This window comes from Phaenicophaeus curvirostris, chromosome 20 (assembly GCF_032191515.1).
Source record: "Phaenicophaeus curvirostris isolate KB17595 chromosome 20, BPBGC_Pcur_1.0, whole genome shotgun sequence".
NCBI classification, from domain to species: Eukaryota; Metazoa; Chordata; class Aves; order Cuculiformes; family Cuculidae; genus Phaenicophaeus; species Phaenicophaeus curvirostris.
This window is the reverse complement of record NC_091411.1, coordinates 11,211,200-11,234,267: the sequence shown is the minus strand read 5'-3', so window position 1 is coordinate 11,234,267 and position 23,068 is coordinate 11,211,200. Positions and strand designations below refer to the sequence as shown.

At 49.8% G+C, this 23,068-nt stretch overlaps 1 protein-coding gene across 11 annotated transcripts in view; it reads right to left on the bottom strand.

The window, feature by feature from the left end:
• Positions 1 to 23,068, bottom strand: part of DAB2IP (DAB2 interacting protein) — a 179,413-nt gene that overhangs the window by 72,728 nt on the left and 83,617 nt on the right. The window contains exon 1 of one of the 11 annotated variants that reach the window (XM_069873529.1): positions 776 to 870. The exons of the other annotated variants lie outside the window; for them this stretch is intronic. The gene's annotated coding sequence lies outside the window, so the exon portion shown is untranslated. Of the gene's footprint in view, positions 1 to 775; positions 871 to 23,068 lie in introns of those variants that run through there. 11 annotated transcript variants of the gene reach the window in all.

Sequence of the window (23,068 nt, the reverse complement as noted above, 5' to 3'; positions counted from 1 at the left end):
CTACCACGCACGCAGCCGCCCACACACCCGGGACTGCTTGCAAACACTCCCTACCCCAGTCCACCGCCAATTCCTTCTTTACAATCGCTCAGATCTTTTACAATGGCTTTGAAAACCCTATGAATTCCGTGTGCTGCACTGTGGCCGCTCCGCACCTCTGCTCCCCGCGGACGCGAGGGCATCGCTTGCCTGTACAGTGCGCTCTGAAATCCCTGGGTCCCTTTTGCAAGAGCATCAAGGCCCAGCGTAAACGCCTTCCAAGCAAACCCTTACCATTTGATTCCTGCATCTTTCCATCTCTCCCCACAAATGCCCAGAGGAAGCGAGAGCGCTCCCCTCCTCGGTGGATGATTGAATGCAGAGGTTGGCTGAAGGCGCAGCTGCCTCGACCCCCACCGGCTGCTTCCACACTGAACAGCAGAAACATCTGCACTGCTGACCTGGCTGACAGACCTCGGAAGATCTCTGCTCGGAGCAATCCAACATCTGAAAATGCAACGCACTGCAAGACGCCACAGCCCCGGCGGTTCCCCACAGCTGAAACAACGTGCTGTGAACCCAGTTTTCTTCATAGCTGCTCCCTGGCCCTTCTTAAGAAGCAGCATATGAACTGAAAGGATTGTAAGGGTCCAGCTTTCCAAACCTGGATCATCCACTTGGAGCATGAGCTCATGAAGGTACACAAAACACTTTGCCACTGCAGTTCCATTGTAATTCATCAAATCCTAGTGAACCGCTGAAAAGAGAAGTAAGTGAAGAACTACCAGACACTTACCCAAGCCTCCACAGAAGAGAAAAATAAAATCAGGATAGAAACCGAGTTCGGAGGTGCCCAGGAAAGTCAGCTCCTCAGAGAGCGGTGCGAGTCCATCCCTGCGTGTCCCTGCTGGTACGATTGGGCTGGCTCTTACTCTGCTCGCAGACTCCCAGCCTGCGAGACTTCCTCTGCAGCTGATAGTGGGGTTATTAAAGTAAACTGACTGTTGCCCTTTGTGAAGGGAGGTGGGCGGGAGGGAAGCTCAGCCCCTTCCCTGCCTTTGTAATTGAAACCCTTCCTGGAGGCTCCCTGCTCTGGAGGAGAGGGCTCCGCTCCAGCCCCTGCCCGGCTGCGGGGAAGCTCACGCAGGTACTGGCTGCGATCCAGGCTGAACAAACTGCACTCCGGGTTTACATGAAAAAGCAGCCCATTCCTAATTAAACTTCATCTAGCATTTTTCTGTCTCATGCATAATTAGTGCGGTACAGCAAACACACCGGTAAGAAGTGAGAGAGTTTACACATAAGTGCAGGCTCCTCCGTCTGCACCTTTGATTACATCTCCGATTTCCTCTGCCTCTGCAGTAACAGGCTCCCACCACTTCGGAAATGTCGAGCATTCCCCATCCCCACCAAGGACTGGACGCTGGTGGCATTAGAGGAGCGCACACATCCGAACCCTCCCCGGACACACGGCTCCCGAGCCCGTCACTGCCGTGCAACACGCTTCCATGCTTCCATCAGCACTTGTATCGGGATCGCAGCTTTATTACTTCCTGAAGGCAGTTAATCTTTAAAGCTCAAACTATAAATGCTGTCAGCTCAGCTTGAAGCCTCCCTCTATTGGTATTTCCAATTCACATTTGAAATGACAAAAAAGTCCAGGCACACCGGAATAAACTCCACAACCCAGCATATAGGAATTAAAGGACATTTTCCTCAAATCCTCTTGAAATCTACCTTTTCATTACTAACCACAGCCAGTGCAATAATAAACGCCAGCCCCCTGACAGCGACATATCTATCTCATCTCCACTGTATTCCACTGTCACAACACTCCTCAAGGACCTGGCGAGCAGCCTCAGCACAACAGGTTTTACAGCACCCAGACAATTAGAAATTCTGGCACATCACAGAAATACAAAGACAAAACCCCTAACTATTTTGGTTGAGTTCCCACAACTCCCTGAGCCTCCCCTTTCCCCTGAAACACACCCTCTTTCAGGCAGTGATCATTTCTGACAGCAAACCTTGAGATTCGCTGCTCTGGTGATGACCGTGAGAGGTGGGGACAGGGGATAGGAGATTATCTGTGGCAGCAGTGAGTGCCATTCCCTGAGTGAATGAGAAAGAGCACTCAGAGCATCTGCTCTGCCCCAGAGTTTATCGCCCCTCGGGACAGCAAGGACTTGGTGTTCTTCTGGGCATGTTTTCGCTGAGAGAAGTGGAAGGGCAGAATTGCAAGGATGGTTTTGATGACATCTCCGTTCAGTGTCCCAACCTTATCCTACCAGCTCAGCTGTCACCGGTTCCTAATCACACTAAGTACTGAGCTCTCGCTGTGATGCAAACAGGCACCTTCCTCACCTCACAGGTGCCAGTGGCACAGCCGGCTCCCAGGGCACGCGAGCACCCCCTCCTTGCAGCAGGGATCACTTTTCACCTGCACTCAGCTGTTCTTGCACCAGGGACTGCGCTACAACCAAAGCCAAGGGGTAAGAAGGAAACCCTGCTTGCGATACCCATGACGGAGCACGTGTTTGGTGTCTGTAGCCCAAATCCCGCTTGCACGGCAGCCCAGCAGTTATGTTCTCACAGGTTCAGCCGGAGCAGGGTTTGCCTACGAAGTAGTTGTGACAGGTAACTGTGCGCCTCCCGTTTCCTGGGATCCCTTCCTGGCTCACGTGATCCTGTTCTGGGTTGACTCTGCTCTCAACCTGGCAGCCAGGCATGCCAGAACTCACCTGAACTTACAGCCTTAGGGCACTATTGGTAGGTAAATATTAAATGACACAATGAAAACACAGTCAGTCAAAGATAAGACCGGTAAAAAAAGAAGAGCTAAGCAAATAAACAAAAAAAGCCCACCCCGAATATGCGTGTCTGTATGGGTACAAGACACAAGGAGCTTGCTTCTCTTCTGTATTACACTGGTCTAAGTTCAAACTAAATCCACCCATTTCTCCTCTATAGACACGGGCATATTAAAATGAGGATTGACCCAACATTGAATATTCCCTGTCTTAGCAACTACTCCCAGCTGTTAGTAACACAGAAGGTCCACGAGAGCCTGGGAGAATGTATCCGCATGCAGGCTTATCTCTTCATTTCAGACCATTCATCATTCCTTGCCTGGAAGCAACAGTTAATTTACAATAACTCAATGTCAAGATGGCAGTTTAAAGTCCTCCCGAGGATTGCCCTAGGAGAAGATTTTGTCCCGGCTCTCTGTAGCCGCTGTGGACTCAGCTGAGCCTCTTCTGAAGTCACGTAGTTTCAGAGCACAACAGAAATAAAGAAAGGCAGAAGACCTGTTGGGCTGCAGCCAGGGTGCAGCCAAACCCGATGAAGGGTCATCTCGCCTGTGCGTTCTGTGGGGATTCAGCAGTCACAGAAATTAAGAGACAGAAAGGAAGAGTACGGCCAGTCAGAAAATGCTGCACGCAACGGAGATTTCCTACGGTTCACTGTGTTGTCCAGACTAGGTTTAAATAACATATTGCACAGAGTAGGAAGCACTTCCAACTTAGAGTGGGGAAGAGGCTGCACCTGGGCTAACACCAACAGAGAGAACCTTTCTGAAAAGGTCTCCACTGGACCTGACAACGGACCCCTGGCAGGGGGTGGAACTGGATGGGCTTTGAGGTCCCTTCCAACTCAAACCATTCCATAATTCTATAATCCTGTTCCCCTCCTCTTCTCTCTCTCACATTCGTCTGCACTGAGCTTTACCTTTTCCTTTTAAGGACTTTGCTCACCACACTTCACTAGCGCCGCTGGCCCTTGCCTGTTATCAAGGACAATCTGCATCTAGTACTTTGGAAAGCAATTATTTCAAAACCTTTAGGTGGTGCCCCAGACGGTGCCATCTATGTAAATCAGAAGGTGCCTAAAGAGGGTGTTTACAAGCAGAACGCTGCTAAAAGTCTGCCTTGGTTGCAGATAACAAGGCTGAGACAATGACAGATTTCCTTCCCCTTGCAGCCAAGAGCAGCTCCCTCTGATTGGCTTTGCCGTGTTTATCCAGGATGCTGGGAGAGAGCAGGCACCAAATATGCAATTAATTGGCAGTTTGCAAGAGCATATTGCCTAAAGATAAACAGAGTGGGTGATCGTGTCGTGTGTAAAACGGCTGAGTGCTGCAGATGTAGTGTTGACCCAGTTTAAAAAAAAAAAGAGTTTTTTTTTGTTCTCTTGGAAAATAATTGTATTCCAATGAATACTTTCTTGTGCGGTCCCTCTGGCCTTTGAGTATTTTGTGTATGTAAGCCATTCCGGGTTCTTCTAGTCTGGAAGTACTTAGTAAATTAAGAATTTGCTGAAAACTTTTACTGCTGACATCAGTGGAGCTTCTCACCCATGGAAAATGTTTTGTGCGGGAGCAGACAAGTACATTGCGACACGGTGTTAATGGCCTTTACTCTGCACAGCAGGCGTTCCGCAGGCAGGGGAAGACGAGACTGCTGGATCTGAGTCTAACGGGAAATCAGGTGACGTGGAAAGGAACAGAACTCTAGGACAGACAGAGGCGTGTGAAGCAGAACAGGTGTAGACGAGCAGAGGGGAGGACCTGAGGCAGGGGAATGGCTGGTGCTTGGGAGTGGAGAGGGCTGTGAGAGGAAGGGACAGGCTACAGCTTCAGAACAGAGGTGCTGCCAGAGAAAAAGGTACAAAGATGACATAAAACCCAGAGTCAGGTAAGGAAAGAAAGAAAACGATTAAAGGAGAATCATAGGATGGTTTGGGTCAGAAGGGACCTCAAAGCCCATCCAGTGCCACCCCTGCCATGGGCAGGGACACCTCCCACTGGATCAGGGGCTCCAAGCCCCATCCAACCTGGCCTGGAACACCTCCAGGGATGGGGCAGCCACGGCCAGGGCCTCCCCACCCTCAGAGGAAAACATTTGCTCCCCAGATCTCATCTCTCTCTCTCCCCTCTTTCAGCTCAAAACCATTCCCCTCAGCCTATCCCTGCCCACTCTGATCAAGAGCCCCTCTCCAGCTCTCCTGGAGCCCCTTTCCATATGGAAGGCTGAATGCTACTTAGTTGCTCAAGACACATTTTGAAAAATACATTGAGGCTGGAAAGGAAAAGGTAAACGCAACCAGAACATGATGCCAGTGAGAGCCCTCAGAAGGAGCACTGATGACAAGATAAGAGCAGCAGCACAAACTCTGTGGATCAAGTGTGAAACACAAATGCTGAACAGGACAGCTCTCAGCTTCAGGGGAAAGAATACATTGGAAGAAAAGTCCTCAACATAGACTTTCAGACTTGGTGTTCTGCAGAACAAAACCGAGGCCCACACAGCTACCAGGCCTGGCAGTTACAGGCAATGAAAATCAATGACCTCATAGGACGTTTGCCTCTCTTATTTTTTATATTTAGCGCTATAAAATTAAAGACTAAAGCCTGTGACTAATCTCTCCCTTCATTTGACTGAGACCACATTGACATTACCGGCTCTGCTCAGATTGAGCAGGAAAACAAGTCATGACCTGGCAACGTCTTTGTGAGGGACAATGCACAGAGATTGTATCTGGCCCGACCAACGTGACAACTTCAGAAATGCCCTTACAGGAATTACCGATCCCATGGAGAGATTTCTACAGCAAGCTTTGACTTGTTTCGCTTGGTGCTTTTGCTCTTTCCTCAGCCTCAGCTGTGAACCAAGAGCGGATGGTTGCATGTGCACTTTGTACTCCACAGACAATGTCCTTCCCTCTTCTGTGCCGCAGTGATTCCAGCCAAACCCTTCATGCAGGGCTCAGTCCAGCTTCCCTTGAATCCTCCTGGATGCCAGGCCTGAGCCCCTGAGCCATGGAGCTTAGCATTCCAGAAGCACAGCAAAACTTCAGCAGCACTCTAAAATGTATTTTCCTTTTAGATCAAAGTTTCTGTATTTGGGTAGATAAAATTAGCCAGCAAAATAAGTGACGTTTTATTCAAAGATGCAGAACTTCCATTGATTTTAATGGATTCGGCATCCCGGAAAAGTAGGGCACTTATTTATGTGCCTCCATAAGCATCCACATACGAATTTGGAGGAGCCAAGTTTGTAAATGATGACCTTATGTTTTAAAAACTATGAGACAGCTCTGCACGCACGGGTCTGTTATTCCTTTTAGTTCTGTCAGCAAGGCCCATCCTGGAGGTGGATTTAGGCTGTAAACCGTGCCTTTAAAGTTTCTTGCAGTCAGATCTCCTCTATTTAGCAAAACACTTGGGCAGCAGCGAGTCAGGGCTAAAGGTTTCTCCTGCCCCTCTGGCTGCGATGGGGATGCATCTCTGTTTCCCCACAGAGAGTTTCCAATCATCATGGGAATGGCTCAGCAGCCTCAAAACCCATTCCTGCCTCATCACTTAATGCCAGGAACAGCTCTAACACCTCACAGAGCTCAGTTCTGCAAAGCACAGCAAGAAAAACCTCCTGCATGATCCACGGCGATGGGCGCTTCGGAGAGAGAAGCACCAGGACACTGAGCGAGAGGTGTTTGGGGAGGGCAGTCGTAACACAGTGAAGCTCAGGCCTTTCACCAGAGGATCTCCTCACCCTGCTATTTATCTGGCAACTTATCTATTTTAATCTCGTGCGGCTGAGTGCCGATCAGCGTTCTGCCATTTGGCTGCTTAAGGAAATCACTGTATAATTTAGCGCTGATTGTTTAAAGCACTTGGCAGGAAACAATAGATAAAAACTGACAGGACTTTCGCAGTTAACAATGCAAACTAATGAAGTGAAATACTGCTCGGAGAAATATTGTGACGGGCACCACAGATCCAAACGAAGGAGAAGTGGCAGGGTGGATTGTACGCTGCGGTTCCCCAGTCTTGACTTTGAAGGAAAGTCATCAGCTCTCCCTTCTCCCCGTTCTCCCACCTGGTTTGGTTACCAGGCGCTGTCTGCACGTTTGTACAACCACACTCGTTCAGAAAATTCCCCAAGAGGAATCAGGAAAGCAGAGGAGCTTAAGCTCAGCTCTGCCACACTTTGACCTTTCCGCAGCGAGCACCAGCAGGAGTTCACCTGTGGAACAACACAGACCACTGGGGGGAAGTGGCAGGGGAGAACCCTGAACTCAGAGGAACACGCAAACAGCGCTGAGCTTCCAGCACGAGCCTTTCCGTGCGGTGCGTTCCCAGCCACGGTGCTGCCAGGACTCAGCGTGCAGCCAGCACAGGCGGGGAGACTCCAACTGCCCAACTCGCTCCTGAAGGCAACGGCTGGATACTGAGCTTGGGGAGAAACAGCGCTGCCACTGCAGGCAGCCACAGGCACTTTTTATTTTCCTTTATCTTACAAATTGCAGCTCAGGGTCTGAATTATTCAAAGCGGGCTCCGCTGACAGCTTCTGGAAGCAGTGGGGCACACAGAGACACAGATGGCAGCTGCAGTTTTCCCCTGTGCGTGGCGTATCCCAATTCCCAAGTGTGTTTAACTGGACAATTAGTGCCATTTGTTAAACAGGCAGAAGGCAGCGAGGTGGAGCACGCTGTGCTGTGTGCACGGAGGATGCTGGTACAGAGCCCCTTGCATCTTCACGTCTTCAGAGCAGAGGGTGCAGCCAGCCTGCCCCGGCCATGAGTACCGCTTACACGAGAGACTGGTTGAATTATCTGGGGTCTGACCCACTGGCTCAGCTAAAATGACACTGGAAGCCTAAAAGAAACTAATGAGCAAAAGCACTACTGGGGTGGATTTCCCTGTTGTGAATCTTACCGTAGGCACAGTAAGATTGTCCTGGTGCGCTGAGAGGAGGTTCTGCGCACACAAGGAGGATCAATAGCCTCGTCCCTACTGTTGTCTGTGATACATCCTTGGGAATCCCCAATATCGCTGGCTGCTTGGCCACCCTCCATGCTACTCACCTCCTTTTGGCCTTGACCAGCTTGGAGAGAGACATAAGGGTGCAGCTTTCTCAAGAAATCATGCGCGAACAGAGCATCTGGACTTTGGGAGAAGCTGAACACTGTTAACTCATTTGGTTTCCATGGTGAAGGACTGCAAGGTTATCCTAGGAAGAACAGCAAGTTTTCATTTTCTGGCCCCAGGTAAAAGCCTAAGGAAAATTACAGCTGGTCGGGAGCGGAGACAACTTGTAGAGAAGTAAAGAAAAACTAAGCAGGGAAGTGGTGCAGCTATACCGGAGCGCTGCTGAGTAAAGCCCAGAGTAATGCACCCTGGCCAAATAGTTGCTATTACCTGCCCAGTTTTTTCATACAACTCAATAAAGCTCCCCCTGACCTGCGGTGGGGAACGTGCTCCGGCAGCTCTGAAGAAACAAACAGGCAAATCCCTAGAAAGCCCTGAGAATGAGAATCGTGCCTGTGCGCCGAGCCAGCACAAGCCCCACACAGGGCTCAAAGCCCACTTAAACCCAGGCCTGACCCCCTCGTCCCATCCCCTCGCTCCCATGGGGCTGATCCAGCAGATCAGTGCCCACGCACGAGCCCTCTGCATGGAGGAGAGTTTATCTGCTCTGAACAAACCTAGAGAGGGAACAGTTTTTAAAGCATCCGCATCTCCTCCTAGCAATCCCTTCCAGCATCAAGACACTCGTGTTCCTCAACACTGCAAGCTGAAGCTGTTCAAATGAACAAGAGACGTGCCAGACGCCGTGTTTCTAATGAGACCTGACACTGCCAGCACTGAAAATCACATGGGAAGAAGTCCTCAGACCAGGAGATTGATTAAAAACCATAACTGACACTGGCAGAGAGTTTAAAAGATTTTAAAAATCAAAACCTAAACCCATCCTCATCCCAAAAGTAAAACACACGAAAGAAAATCTCTACTTTTATAAGTCAGAGTTAATTTAAAACAACTTAACACTCCGAAGGTCACATGGAGCTTGTCCATGGATCCATCTGCCCCAAAGTCAATGCACTGGTTTCAAATTCCACTTGAAAGCTGAAAGTTTACAAATGTTTCTGAACTCATTAAACCAGAGCAAAACGAGGCAGATTGAGGCAAGTGAATCAAGTCAAACACTGCTTTCCAAACAGAAAGAGCCCTGGCAGCCACAGGGTGATGCCCTGAACCCTTCCTTTGAATCATCTGCCCCTCTCCCTGCCTGCACTTCTGCACCTCGGGCACAAAGGGCTTCAGGGATGTGAATTCACTGCCTCCAGCTCCAAACAAGAAACATCTCACCCTGCCCCAGAGGCAGCTGGGGCTGGGACGGCCTGGCCCCACGGGAGGACCCCGCGACTTCAGAATCCGCTGCGTCGTTCCAATGTTCTCCCCCGGGAACGGCCGCGGTATTGTCTTTCAGCAAACTGTTCTCTCCGGGTTAAATATAGCTCGTGTACCATTCAGAGCAGAAAACTATTCTTTGTGTGAGAAAACGCGTAGCAGGTTTTTAGCTCGACACTGTTGATACTGCGCCATGGCGGAGGCTACAGAAACAACAATAATAGTAACCAACATTTAAAAATACCTCAATGCATATTTCACTGTGTCAGAGAGATTCGGATGTTTACCTCTAAAACTGGGTGAAAAAACAGCTTGAAAAATTGTTTTTGTTATTTTAATTGAAATTACAGGAGGCTTTTTCTGTCTCTGCCTGTTCAGTGACCTCATTTCAAGGCATTTCTCAACTTTTACATTGCACGAAAAGGGGAAAAATAGAAAGAAGGAAAGACATAAAATCATGGCTTTTAGTTATGACAACTCAAAGCATGTCAGAGTTCTAATGAATGATTTTATGACAATGAGGGATGTTGTCAGCATCGACACGAATCAGGGTTCGGGAAAGCCAAACAACTGTTCCACCAGGTACAGCTCACTGCCTTTCAGCCTGCCCCGTGCCTGCTTGGAGGAACTCCAGCTCCCAGATGTGATTCACAGAACAGAATCACAGAATCATGGAGCAGTTTGAGTGGGAAAGGACCTCAAAGCCCATCCAGTGCCACCCCTGCCATGGGCAGGGACACCTCCCACTGGATCAGGGGGGCTCAAACTCCATCCAACCTGGCCTTGAACCCCTCCAGGGATGGGGCAGCCACGGCTTCTCTGGGCACCCTGGGCCAGGGCCTCCCCATCCTCACAGGAGAGCATTTCTTCCCGAGGTCTCATCTAAACCTTCTGTCTTTGACCTGCTGCTCATGCTTTTTCTGATTCAGCCCTGGGCACGGTTGCTTTCTGGGCTGCAAGAGCACTTTGCCAGCTCATGTTGAGCTTCTCACCCCTCAGCACCCCAAGTCCTTCTGCTCAGGGCTGCTCTCAATCCATTCTCCACCCAGCCTGTATTCGTGCTTGACTTTTTGTGTTGCTTCCAGTTTATCCCTGCCAAGGCCTTTTTTGGTTAAAGTTCATGAAAATAAGGAACAAGCAACACAAAACCCACACACAGTTAAGCCCAGAGCCTGTCTAATGAACGTAGTATCTTCCTGGTAAGTTACTACAGGTGCAGAGTTTTACTGCAGTCATCATAACCGAATCCATCACCACCGTGTCCTCTGGATGTCATTAATAAATAATAAATGAAACCACGCAGAAAGAGGGAGAAAAGGCATCTCAGATATTTCGGAGCACATTTAGAGGCCAGCAGCGGTGACAGGCAGAAAAGGCAAAGTCTAACGGGACAAGCTCTGAGGAACAGCAGCTCTGCAGTGTCACAGGGACAGGCAGAATGCAAAGAGGAGCCTGCAAGGACAAGCAGCGTCCGCTGGCTCCCCCCAGGCGGGCAGAACTGGCTGCAGAGCCAGCAGAGGCACCGGCACCAGGCACCTCGACCCGGAGAAAACAGAACCACTGCGCTGCAATGGCAGCACCACCATTTACCAGCAAAGGTCAATATATTTTTGCTGTCAGCTCTTGGGGGAATTCTTTTAACACGGCTTAATTGGGTTTTAGCACTGGTGAAAACCCTGGAGAGACATAGCTTGTGCTTGGTCATAGAAGAGTTATGAGCGCTGACAATGGTAACGTCCCTCAACACAGCCAACGTACGAACCAACCCTCCCCTCCCTCTCTGCAGTCTGGCCTGGCTAGATCCAGCACACAATCCTCCCTTTCCTTTCTCTCTGTTGTTCACATCATCGTCCATCCCAAAGCTCCTCTTCCCCCGCTCTGGTAGCAGCGAGTGAGCGGGCAGGTGGTGTCACCAACTGGTGGCACAGGAAAGCCACCGGTCCTGAAGAAATTGCCTGGACCTGCCTGTTCTCCTTCCTCCGTCACAGGTGTTCCCAGCCTGGCCTGAGCAGGTTCTCTCCCCTCTACCCCTCCACACCTCCAAGGGCAGTGGCACGAATGCCAGCTCCTAATCACAGTGATTTAACCCACCTTCCCAGGAGTGCGGGGTTTGGAGGACGACGTCTGAGCATCCCACTAGCTGCACTGCTCGTGACTCAGCTTATCCCACCCTGAGCCATAGGGAAGCCCCGCAGACTGGGTAACTCCACCAGCACCTTCACGAGTAAATAAATAGCAGGCACTGAGTCATTTCCACAGATTTCTCTCCTAACCCCTGCTCTCTCTCAGCTGCTTTATACTTGGCTGGCAATTATCAGAAAGAAAGGATGAAAGTAAACAGCAAGAGGAATTCCTATGTTAAAGACAAGTAATGAACTATTCTCAAACCAGCTGCCTGAATAGAACTAGGAAAGAAAAAAAACTCAACCCCCAAACACAGGCCGGTCAAACACACCCTGCTGACTGAAGGAAAACATCTTCATCGTCCTCTACCACGTTAACGTTCTCCCTGGTTTGCTGAGCCAGCCAGAGCCCAGCAAGTGAAAGGGGGGTGCTTCTCATTTCCTGAACGCTTGAACTATGCAAGATCCAAATCCCTCAGCTCAAACAAGGCTTCAACCACCTCTCTGCCTCTCCTGCCCTGCCTCTCTCTGAGTCCTTCAGGCTGTCAGAGTCACGTTGTGGCCATCTCCCTCATTTTAGAAAGTATTATTCTTGAGAAATGCGCAGCCTCGCAGGCAGCAGCAAAAGGGTTTTCACCCCACACGTGTCACGGTCAATGAATTTCTTCATTTTACTGTAGTCTGAAAGGGGATTTCAAAACGTGTCAGCCCTTTCCAAGATCCTGTTCTTGTTCCCACTCCCTACCCCACCCCTCGCTCTTCAGAGCGATCCTTTGGGGAGGCTGGAACTGAAATCTGTTTCCTTGCCAAAGAGTTTTCCTTTTCACCACCTACACTTCCACTTGCGCTGGTGCGAGGCCCCTGGAGCGCTGCTGCTGGCGCTCACTCTTGCTCAGCAAATGTACCTTGCGTGCTTGGGACTGAGGGGGGAGGAAATCTGCTTCCCACCAGCTTTCTGAGCTTGCTCTGCGGGAAGGGTATTCTTTCTTGGAGGATGAGTCTGTTTATCGGCTGGGGATATTTCTACTGCAGTTATTTGCTGTTGTTGTGATTCTGGATCAGAGGCATCTCCCTCCTCCTGACAGCTGCTGGCAGCACACTGTAAAAATATCATTAATTAAAGTGTGACCATGAATCCACTCAGCGGCTTAGACGTTTCCTCCTCTAACATTAAACAGAGAAAGGGCCATTTAACAAAGTTCAGATCTTGAAGTGAATTTCAAAGCACTCTGCAGTTGAACTCAGCACAACTAGGAGGTTTTACCTGCAGCATTTAAAAGCTATGAGCCCTTGGAGAGAAGAGGCTTCTACTTCTGGTCCACTCCCAAACACAGAAAGAAACAAAGAAAGAAAGAAAGAAGAGATAAATAACCAAGCTGTGCCCAAGGAGGACTCGAGCAGCACAGCAGAACCGCCCTGCTCACCAGAGGGGCTCCGTCCCAGCCTATGCGACACTTGAACCTTTGCAGGCAGCTCAGCCATAGAACAGGCACAGCCCCGTTGCACTGAGATTTTAGATTAAAACACCACGTTCTGGCTTGTGCTCAGTGAGAAGGCACTGGAAATCCTGGAAGACCTTCAAAAGTGAGCAATATGGTACTTGAAAAAGAGACACAACTTTACTAAATCGAAAAATTTGAATTTCCTCACATGGACTTAAAAGGTACTCCTGAATCTTTAATGACTGCGATCCAGAGCCAGCTCAATCTGCGCAGGGCTGAAGGTCTGCCTTTGAAGAACTCAAACTTAAAATAAAATAAGAAAAATGTCTGCTGCATTCCAAGGTCACGAAGGGCTTTAATAAAACTCCGCATCCCTCCTCACTCTGACTTCCTAAATGATCGTCACTTGTTCATCCAGAGCACCTACGCCAAACCGAGCATAATTAGCTGGGGAAAGGGAAAACATGCCAGACTAAACGAGTGTTTCTGTAACGAGAGGTTGTGAGGAGCACTGTGCTGTGGATACAGATGTAAAATGGGCAATTTATTTATTTCAAGAGCACAGAATTCTTATGCATTAAATGCTACTTTTAAGCTTGATGCGTTTTAAGCCGCTTGGTATTCTACAGCCTTCTGACTGATGGATAGCTCGGAGGGAGGATCAAGATGGGAAGCAGGGGCTTTATTACCTTGTGCTACCCGTGGGGCCAGCTCCCAGCCCACTTTCCTAAGCTCTCCTACTGTTTATTTCCCATGTCCAGTAATATCTTTCACCCCCATGGGCTGTGCCCCTGCCTGCCTCATGACTTGGATCGCCACCCCGATACTGAACAGCTTTCTCTGGAGCCCTAGAGAACAGAGCAAACCTCTGGCTCAAATGCTCAAAGTGGTGGGAGGTGACCTGCTAGATAAAGTGTCCCGTTTTAACGCGCCCAGGCCACGAGGAATCTCCAGCACGCGCAGGGCTCAGAGGCTTTAAAACTAGTAGCTGAGTTGTGTGAGACAGCCGCGCGCTGGCGTAATCAAGGCAAAGCTGCTGCTCGAGCTCTAGAGGCCAGGAACCCGCACTGTGCAGGCACTGCCCAAACCCGTGTTCCTGTCAAGCCTACAAGCAAATGTAACAGGAAAGAAAGCGCCACTTGCTTCTTAAAAAATAAATAAATCAATAATTGTCTGTTGTTAGGCAAGAACACGGCTATCGTAAAGCGCCTGAGCAGATCAGCTGTGAGGCAGAGCTATAAATTTAGATGGAGCAAGCCTAGGAATGTAAATTTGAAAGGAAATAGTTGAAGCTTGGGTGAAGGTAAAAAATACATAAACACTTCGCAAAGAACAGTACTTATAAAGACTATAAATCTGCATGCCAATGTATGTGATTTCTGTTGATGCTTTCTTTCCAATTCAGTTTCTATTAATATTATTGCATGCAGATAAATTCTAGATAAGAGCACTGCGATGTGCAGAAGGTTTAATCCAACAGGAACCTCATAATATGCAATTTAAGGATCTCAGGTTCATTAATAACCCCAGGAGCATCTTGTTTAATCTAGTTTATTTGCATGGGGCTGAGTACATCCGAGCGAGACAAGGCCCAGCAGACACTGCCTCCTCTCTGGAGCGGCCGCGCCAGGCACCCTGAGGGGACAGAGCTCCCTGCAATCAATCCCCCCTCCTCTGCCCGCTCACCAGGCACGGAAAGCCTGGACAGTCCCAGAAGGCTCCAGCACCACCTGTCCTCTCTGCAGGCATTTTGATAAAGGAATAAACTTCATACCTAAATGCTCTCCTTCTCAACAATCCATCAATTCAGCTACCGATGGCTTCAAGAATAAATCAGATTGATAGGAATTACTGTGCGTGAGAACAGACATCAAATCACAACATGCTACAAGCAGACTAGATGGGTGTTTCCTAGAAAAAGCTGTACTTATCCATATGAAGAAGCGCACCTGCTCATCCAGACCCCAGAAGAGATGAACACACTAACGCAGGTCAGACGCTGCAATTGTTTCATGAGCTAAATCCTGAAAGGAGCTGGTTTTACTCCAGGGAACAAATACTGTTTCCTTTTCCAGTTCTGTGCTCTCTCCAACTGCATCCTCTCCAACAGACCTGACTGTAACAAAGCTTAAAACTCCCTCAACGCTCTGTAGCTCTCAATGTATTTGCACAAGTCAGTATCTGGTGGCTATGACCCATCTCTGTCCTGTTCCTGACAGACATCCGAGGTTTATACGAGTGAACCCAAAGGGGAAGCCAAAGACCAGCACATCTTGCAAACAGCAAACAAAACACGCACCCAGGCTAGGACTTTCCAACAAGATGCACCGATACATCCTCTCCCTCTGCCCCTCAGACCTCCCTTTCTCCCGTAAACCTCCTTGCTCTCAGACCCAGCTTGGGACCCTCAGGAGCTGACGGAAAGCAGAAGAGACCTGTTTGATGACTGACTCCTCCAGCACATCCTCAAGGGCCGTGTCAGTAACAGGAGTGCTTTCACTGCTCCTCCGGGCACCCCACTCCACACTGACACATACGCAGGTAATTTCCTCATGCCTGAGTGTCTGCATCTTCTCACCTTGTCCCACGTTTATTGTCAATCATCCACCCTAAATTCTTTCACCTCCCCACTGCTGACACCCTTTAAATAACTGGTTATGAAATTCAGCCTCTGTTATCTTTCAGCCGACCTAGATAACCGAGCCGGCTGTGTTCCGTGCTCTCTTCAGCTTCTCGAGAACTTATTCAGACGGAGATGTTTCCCAAACTCTGAATTTGATCGTATGGAGGGGCTATATTTAGATCACACATCAGGGCCTCATCAGACGCCGTCCCAGAGAGGATCCATCACAGCTTTATTCTACTTTGGTGCCTCCAAACCAGCTTGTTAACTATTCCCAAAAATGAGTATATTTTAATTACTGTTTTCTGAGAATTGGGATTATTTCCCTTCCAAATGCATTCGTCTGATTATCTCCAGGATGAAATTCATTTGGTTAATTACCATCCTTTTAATTTGTTTAAGACTATGTTTCTGTTTCCGCTGCTGTAACACCTCCCTGCGAGCTCTGCCTGAATTCATTCAGTGTCTGACAGGCTCCCATTTCGGGAAGCAAACAGAAGATTTCCATAAAAACACACCCTGAACAGAGCCTGGCAGTGATCTCACCTGAAAACCAGCATCAGAGAGAGACATCATTCAAATATACATATTTATCGCTCAAGTTTGTTACTGGAAGTCCTGATCCCACTCCCATCTGTGTTTCAGCTGCACGGCCCCAGGGCAGGGCAGGAACAAGGGGCTTCCTGGCACCCCTACACTCGCTGGGACCCACAGTGCCCCAGACCCTCCCTCTGCTGCTCCCGCTGTCCCCAGGGGCTGCCATCCCCCGGGGCGCACACACAGGGTTCCCGTGAGGCTGCCCCAAGAGCACCCCCACCGGCTGGGTCTCCCTGGGCCTCTCCTCTCTGCACTCCCCGCGTCCCCTCAGCCTCCGCTCCCAATCTCCTCCCATCAGACACAACCTTATACAACACCTCATCCATTTGCCAAACCCCAACCGGTCTGTACCTACTGCCCGGCTTGTTCTCTCATCGTCTCATGACTGCCCTGAAACACAGGCGGACAAATCCCAATTTCATTAGCAGGCTCTGAATTCCCGTCAGTGACGCACTCGCTGGAAGAAGCCCAATCTAATTGTATTCATTTCCTAAACTCTCCTAATAATACAAAAATCCTCCCTGGCCGATGCAAACGAGACCAGCAGAGACAGGGGGAGAAACTGCAAATACTCTCAGGCCAATGGGAAACCTCCCAAAGGAAAGGTCACGGCACCCGATTACATCACATCGACTTGAGCTGCAGGAACACGAGAGGATCCAACAGATGGGAGAAGGTACAGAGCCGCACACGTTTACTCCTACACATGCACTCCCGGCAGTCGGAGTGGCGTGGACACACGCCTTGTTCTCACTGCTACCTTAGCCAGGACAATTCTCCTTTTATTTCGCAGGGAATTTGCTCAGCAGCCCAGGGTGCTCTCCCAGCGCTGCCCTCGAGCCCGTGCCTTGCCCCGTGCCACCCCAGCCACGGCTGCGCCCACGCCTCTCTTCCATGCCAACCTATTTCCATCTCATTCAGAAAGCTGCTTGTCCCTTAATAGGGCACATTTTCCAACTAGCTTTGTTGTTCTGCAAATTATGGGCTATAAAGAATTAATGGCTGAATATAAATCAATTTAGTTCACTGGGAGAGTATGTGTTTTATGTGGTAGAGGTTTTCAAAGGAAAGTAATTAGTTGATTTGGCATTTTAATCTTCAGAAAAATAAAGAAGCTATTTCTCGGCTAAGAGGATGTGTTTGAACACATAAACATATGCTGTATTTTCTGAAACTGTATTAAGAAATATTATTTCTTGGCCAGACGTGGCAGAGCTGATGGTTATTCCTATTGTCTCAAGAAGATTCTTTGCAATAAAGATTTCACCATGGAGACTGCACTTAATTTTCCAAAGTGCCTGACAGGAGGCTTTAAAAAAGCCCCGTGAGTCCAGTTGTCTCCCAAGTACGTTCTTCCAGGGGTTGACCAGGGCAGGGGTGGAACTGGAAGGGCTTTGAGGTCCCTTCCAACCCAAACCATTCTGTGATTCCATGATCCAGCGCGGCTGACCCACCTCCTGGGACTCTTGCATAAGATGCCACTGCTTTGCAATCTGTTTTCCTCCCTAGCTGCAGCGTGAATATCTGAAGCTGAAAGGCTGTTCTGTACTGTGTGAGAGAATAAGTCTGTCCTCACGGCGAGTCTCATTCGCCCCCTCCATGCCTGTGCCACACAGCAAGATTCCACCTCGCTCCATTTGTTGAATTTCCCACATTAACACCTGAGTGTGCTCAGCACTGACAAACCAAAGCTCACTTGCACTGGAGTTTGCTTCCCCGCCCCCACTAATGACTCATTTAGCAGCACCACAGCAATTAGAAAATCGATATTGCACTTAGACTTGAATGGTTCATCTAGAACGTTACTTAAGGAATATCTCTCGCAGCCTCCTCTTTGCCTGGACGAAGGATAAGGCAGGAAGGCCACTGGCCCCAGGACAGCTGATGGATTTGAGATAATCCCTCCCGGGGCGCAGAAGGTGCTCTGCTCACACTGTTCCAGGCAGGGCACAGCCAGCGTGGAGATGACATTCCACTAATAAGCACCTCTGTGCCAGGGAGTGTGCGGATAAATACGGTGGCAGAGAAATGCAAGCCTGCTTCATTGTTTAATATCATACCACCCACCTGAATAAAACAGAGCCTGACACATGTCATAAGGAATTACTCCAGGAACGCAAGGCCCTCAGGCATCGGAGCCCCATTTGTATTCCAGTCGTGTTAACCAAAAATAAAATAAATAAGTTACAATCACATTTTCTTTGCTATGAAAGGATTTTCCAGCCATTCAAGCGCTCCCTACATCGCTCCTACAAGCTCCCTTCCTGGAATTGCAAGGGCAGCAGAGGGGAAGAAAAGCACAGACAACGCAAACAGCAGAAATCACAACGGAGACGTTATTCCGATATGCTGTGTTCCAGTTTGTGCTGGAAGGCTCCGGCCGCGGCCCAGCACAGCCCTGCACCCGCCGGGGTCCCGTCGGACACGGCTCAGCAGCCCTGCCGGCTTCCCGAATACTATAATTAGCACCCACGATTATTCAAGCGGGACTGAAACCATTGCCCATCTGCAGAGCCGGGGTGGGAGCAATCTGGTTTATTTTCATGTTATTTAAAATAAGAGCTGGAATTGCCAAGTGTTGTGGAAAACCACGCCCTCGCATGCAGAGAAACCAGGAGGGGAAGGCGCTGAGTGGACTTGGAGACAGCCACTGCCTTTCCGAGTCATTGGAGAGAGAGGCAAGAGCAAAAATTCCCAGAGTACAGAGCAAACCAGCCACATCCCTCCCCACCTTGTCCAGAAAAGTGAAATCAGACGTATGTGATACTGGATTAAGTGGCAGGAACTCCTTTCGTGGGGAATACTGGTGATGAGAGCTGTACAACACGGGCTTCCCTAATCCACCTGACATACGAACGCCCTGGTTTGCTCGCGTGCGGACGTGGCGTTGTGTAAGCTGTAATTATGCAATCTCCCCATTTACCATGGAGCAGGCTCTCAGCCTGTTACTGCTCGGCCACAGAGCAGCTCAGCACCGTGACAGAAGGGCTGGATTGTCCTGCACACTCAGTGATGTGGAATAACGAGATCTCTCGTCCCATGGAAAAGGGGAGCGCGGGGATGAGCTCCCGGAAAAGGGGCAAATATCCCCAGCAAGGCACTCGTCTCCCTTCCCAGTTAACGCAAAGGAACGCTGACCACGGGAGCGACATTAGAACCTCAACAACAGGGCTGTGAGGAGGGTGCTGTGAATTGGGTACCTAGGAAATTACTGATGAGTCTTCAAACTCCAGGCAGCGGGGCAGGACTGACGCAATTCAGAGTTACCGTTGGCTTCCCTGAAACCAGTCGGGTGACCCGTGTCCCATTCTCAGCAGCGGGTCCCTATGGCTCCAGGAGCCCCATCCTGGTTCACAGGAACCACTGGCGTCTCGGGGCACCCACAGGCCAAACAAGCTGTGGGGACAAACCAGAGCAGCTGCCATAGATGGAGAGCCCCGAGCCAGGGTTTGAAGCCAGTCGTCTGGGAGGTGTAGGAAAAGCTGCCGTCACCCCATGTGCTGTACCTGTCATGAGGGCAGAGAGGAGATCCCCGCGCTGCCAGTCAGCGCCGTGTTCATACAGAGAGTTTTTTCCATTTCTCAAAGCTTTTATTGGAAAATGCCACTATTCATTGCCAAGAGTTCCTGTGATGCAGGGACGCTCATTACACCTAAGCCCTCTCAGCACAAAATAGCCGCACACTGATAACCTGAATGTATTTGCTGCAGCTGCTGTTCCATAGCCTGCGCTCTTGTACAGTCAGGTTATTTTACATGCTTATTAGCCCCATTATTTTATAACTCATTCCTCTGTGTAATGCTGACTCTATATCACTTCTTTTCAACAAAAGGATATGTTCCTCTGAGACAAAAAGGGATGAGGAATCTCGGAGACGGAAAGGGAGGGTGGAGTAAAGGCAGCACATCGGTGTCTGGGCTGAGGGCGCAGCCAGCAGCACTGGAGCCTGGAGCCTCCATTCCCAAGGAAGCCTGGAGCCTTAAACTCAGTGGGACCCCTGGAGCCTCCATCCCTGCTGCTGCTGCTCCTGGCTGGGGGCTGCCAGGGGAGCACAGGGGAGGCCAAAGCAGGAGGGCTGCTCAGACGCAGCGCATCATCCATCTGTCAGAGGCATGAGGTTTGTGGGGGCCACATCATTTCAAGGTGCCTGAAACGCTGCGAAGCCGCACACCCGACAGAGGCTCTGACAGCCCCGGCACTAAGGCCCTGCCACTCTTGCTGTCGGCCATCAGCACCGTTCACGCTGACGGCCAGACAACCCCGGAGAAGGAAAAGGTGCTGACAGCTTACAGCCTTTGTGCTGACACGCACTGCTCAAACCAGGTATCCCACTATGGTTCCATGCAGCAATGCTACCTGCAGGAAAGCCTTCCAGCAGCTGGCCCACCCCTGGTTTCTCCCTCCTTCTCCACCCCAGAATTTCTGTCAAGGTCCCAAAAGTGCAGGATCAGGATGCTACCAAACACCTCCAGGTTTCTCATAGAATCACAGAACCACAGAATGGTTTGGGTTGCAAGGTGCCGCAAAGCCCACCCAGTGCCACCCCTGCAGGGACACCTCCCACTGGATCAGGGGCTCCGAGCCCCATCCAACCTGGCCTGGAACACCTCCAGGGATGGGGCAGCCACCCCTTCTCTGGACAACCTGGGCCAGGGCCTCCCCACCCTCAGAGGAAAACATTTCTTCCTCAGATCTGACGTGCCCTCGTCTTTCTGCTTTCTCACCCTGCTGCCATCAAAACGTCTGCACTGACTGCTGGGTATGTCGAGGCTCTGCCTGCTGTGTGTGAGGGCTGGGACTCAGGCTAATAGAGGGAGCCTCAACATGAGTGACTTTATCTAAGGAGGGCCAGACACCCTGCCTTGGCTTACACAGAGAGAGCTTTAGATATAAACACATCAAGTAAGGCAACTTCTCTCCAGTGCATGTCAGCACAGGTACAAGAGGGCCATGATAATGAAAAAAAGACAAATAATTCTTTGCCCTTTTCTTGCAGGTTTCACTCAAGGAGCTGGAATCGCTTTATGAATGCGTATCACAGGAGCTGCCAGCATCCTTGGGAGGCAGAGATGTTCTACAGATATCAAGTGCCACACTGAAGAGATGGGAGGTAAAATAAAACCCAGATGCAGAAGTCAGGTGATTATTTCTCCCAAGTTACCTGTTCTGTCAGAATGCGTTAAAGCAGAATCAGAATTATCACGCACTCTGCAGGGCTCAAATGTCTGTGTGAACGAAGCCAGGAGCAACCAGTTAAAGGAAGAACGATTGAGGAGATTAATATTAGCTAGACTTACTTCCCTAGATGGCTCATGGAGCTTATAATAGAATGGGGATGCAAGAAAGCAATTAAAAGAACTAACTTGGATAAGTCTTGCAGAGCTGAAGGTTTGCCAGCATATACTCTGAACTCTTCTGCAATGGAAGTGGGACTCTTCCTCCCGGGACTCCATGCCAACCTTTCAGCCATCAGGGTAATTACCGCAGTGCATCCCAGACTGGGGTTACTGGTGTAATCAAGAAACTCCCTGGAGGTTCCAGCACGAGACACGATCTCGCCGGTGCAGCAGACTTTCAACTGCTGGCTAACGTTGCTGTAACGCTCTCTGCACCCGGCAACACGCCCAGCAGGCTGGGGTTTGCGTGCCCGCAGCAGCGCTGCCCCCCAGACAGGCCTGGGTACCCAGCTCAGGTCTGCAGCAAGCCCAGTCCCCAGAGAAGCCCTGGCGAGGAGCACGCTCACAGCACTGGGAGGGGAGAAGACAGATAATGGATGAGAGAGACAACATCTAAATGCTTTTATCAGAAGGGTGGGATATGGATAGAGCAGCGTTCCTGCTTTGGCAGCCTGGGCACTGCTGCTTCATTGCAACATTTTCTAAGCAAACCTGCTCCCCTAACATTTCAGCTCCTCAAATCAACTGAGTATTTTATCTCTTTGGGAAGCTTAAAGTTTGTGGTGGATTTGCTGGTTTCTGGCGCACAGGGAACTTCCACTGCTGGGATATAAACCCTCGCTTGGTTCTAACATGCAATCTCCAATTTAAGCAAACAGGGAGCAAGGAAAGAAATGAAATCCTAATTGCAATCCAAATTGCAATCTTCTATCCACCCCCTGCCAACGCTCCTCCCTGCTCCCTAATCCATAAGGTCTGAGTGATGAGCAGTGAATAATTAATTCCGGAGAGGTTTTGTGCAGAGCCTCTGCGGATGCAACACCCCATTCAGGGAGGGCGCAGGCAGCGTTCGCGGGGTCCCCGGCTGCGCCCCTGGGTCCCCAGCACCCACCAAGGCAACCCCAGGCACACAGTCTGGTGTCACCCCTCTGGTTACGCTTCCTCGGTGAAACCTTCGGTCCTCGTCAGCACGGCCGCTGCACAAACAGCACGTACGCTCACTTAGAGCGTCAGTAAAAGTGCCATAATACAGGGTAATAACGAACACTGCATATCGTGATTAGAACTACATAAGGTAAAGCATGAAAGCAACCATTTCTGCGTGGACTGATAGAAAGAAAATATGCCGTAATGTGGTTTTCAAACCATACAAACTTGACCTTCTGAAAGCACAAACGCTGAAATAACAGAGAGCTCACAAACAGCCGAATCTTATAGCTCAGCCTCCTCTATTGATTCAGAACACAAATGTGAGAAGAAATGAAATACTGCAAATGTCGCTTCCCTTTACAACAGTCCTGAGCCGAACCTCTTGATCCAAGTACACCAAATTCGTGCAATTTTCTTACTGTTTTTAGCAACAACCAGGACTAAAATGGTTCACTTGTCACAAGCAGCAAGAAACGGTTCTTATTGTGATTGAAAATGCCAAGCACCTCTCCCTCTCACACACGCACACGCACTCCAGACCCTTCGTGTTCCAGAGACCAGGATAACTCAGAACGGGCTCCCAAGCACCCGGCACAACGGCTGCTCAGGTAGCAAACCAAGAGGCACGTTATCCCACCAGGGACTGCCACAGGCCAGCTGTCTGTGCCCAGGAGCATGATGCCCAGGCAGAGGGTAAAGAACAGAATGCAGAGTGAGCTCACAGAGCCCTCAGCCTTTCGTTTCTTTTGCAGAAGCATTTTTAAAACATCTTCTCACATAAAAA